Source organism: Lottia gigantea (genome assembly GCF_000327385.1).
Source record: "Lottia gigantea unplaced genomic scaffold LOTGIsca_12, whole genome shotgun sequence".
In the NCBI taxonomy this organism is placed as follows: Eukaryota; Metazoa; Mollusca; class Gastropoda; family Lottiidae; genus Lottia; species Lottia gigantea.
Genome location: NW_008707225.1, coordinates 29,860 through 31,991, shown reverse-complemented (window position 1 = coordinate 31,991; position 2,132 = coordinate 29,860).

The window sequence follows — 2,132 nt, the reverse complement described above, 5'->3', positions numbered from 1 at the left end:
TCCTTTTTTCCAGAAACTTTACCTTTTCCATCCTTTTTACTAGAAACTTTCTCTTTTCCACCCTTATTACTAGAAACTTTCTCTTTTCCATCCTTTATACCAGAAACTTTACCTTTTCCATCCTTTTTACTAGAAACTTTATCTTTTCCATCCTTTTTACCAGAAACTTTATCTTTTCCATCCTTTTTACTAGAAACTTTATCTTTTCCATCCTTTTTACCAGAAACTTTATCTTTTCCATCCTTTTCACTAGAAACTTTATCTTTTCCATCTTTTTTACCAGAAACTTTATCTTTTCCATCCTTTTTACTAGAAACTTTATCTTTTCCACCCTTTTTACTAGAAACTTTATCTTTTCCATCCTTTTTACTAGAAACTTTATCTTTTCCACCCTTTTTACTAGAAACTTTATCTTTTCCATCCTTTTTACTAGAAACTTTATCTTTTCCACCCTTTTTACTAGAAACTTTATCTTTTCCATCCTTTTTACTAGAAACTTTATCTTTTCCACCCTTTTTACTAGAAACTTTATCTTTTCCATCCTTTTTACTAGAAACTTTATCTTTTCCATCCTTTTTACTAGAAACTTTATCTTTTCCATCCTTTTTACCAGAAACTTTATCTTTTCCATCCTTTTTACCAGAAACTTTATCTTTTCCGTCCTTTTTACCAGATTTTCCCTTTTCTGTCGATTTTTCCCCTGCTTGTGATTTGTCTTTACCAGGTTTGACTTTTGATGCAGATTTTTCTGCATGTTTATCTTTAGTGGCAGATTTTCCCTTTTCTATCGATTTTTCTCCTGACTTTTCTGCATGTTTGTCTTTAGTTGCAGATTTGCCTTTTTCCGTAGATTTTTCTCCTGCTTTTGATTTGTCTTTACCAGATTTGGCTTTTGATGCAGATTTTTCTGCATGCTTATCTTTAGTGGCAGATTTTCCCTTTTCTATCGATTTTTCTCCTGTCTTTGATTTGTCTTTAACAGATTTGTCTTTTGATGCAGATTTGCCTTTTTCCGTAGATTTTTCTCCTGCTTTTGATTTGTCTTTACCAAATTTGGCTTTTGATGCAGATTTTTCTGCATGCTTATCTTTAGTTGCAGATTTTCCCTTTTCTATCGATTTTTCTCCTGTCTTTGATTTGTCTTTACCAGATTTGTCTTTTGATGCAGATTTGTCTGCATGTTTATCTGCAGTTGCAGATTTTCCCTTTTCTGTCGATTTTTCCCCTGCTTTTGATTTGTCTTTTCCAGATCTAGTTTTTGATGCAGATTTGTCTGCATGTTTATCTGTAGTTGCAGATTTTCCCTTTTCTGTCGATTTTTCTCCTGCTTTTGATTTGTCTTTACCAGATTTGTCTTTTGATGCAGATTTGTCTGCATGTTTATCTGCAGTTGCAGATTTTCCCTTTTCTGTCGATTTTTCCCCTGCTTTTGATTTGTCTTTTCCAGATCTAGTTTTTGATGCAGATTTGTCTGCATGTTTATCTGTAGTTGCAGATTTTCCCTTTTCTGTTGATTTTTCTCCTGCTTTTGATTTGTCTTTACCAGATTTGTCTTTTGATGCAGATTTTTCTACATGCTTATCTTTATTTGCAGATTTTTCTTTTTCCGCCAATTTTTCTCCTGCTTTTGATTTGTCTTTACTAGTTTTGACTTTTGATGTAGATTTTTCTGTATGTTTACCTTCTGTTGCAGACTTTTCTTTTTCTTTGTCTTTGTGAGACATGTCTTTAGCTGTAGATTTTTCTTTATCATCCGATTTCTTTTTCGTTTTTTGTTTGTCTTTATCTGACTTCTCTTTGGGTGTAGTTTTTTCTGAATGCTTATCCTTGGCTGTTGATTTTCCTTTTTCATCCGAATCTTTTCCAGTCTTAGACTTGTCTTTGTCTGACTTGTCTTTGGATGTAGATTTTTCTGATTGTTTATCTTTGGATTCCCTAGTTTTACTTTTGTCTTTATCTGACTTATCTTTAGCTGTTGATTTTCCCTGTTCATCCAGTTTTTCACTAGTTTTAGATTTGTCTTTTTTAGACTTGTTTTTGTCTGTAGATTTTTCTGCCTCCTTATCTTTTGTATCCGTATTTTCCCCAGACTTCGATTTGTCTTCACCCAGATAATTTTTTTGTTTTTTTNT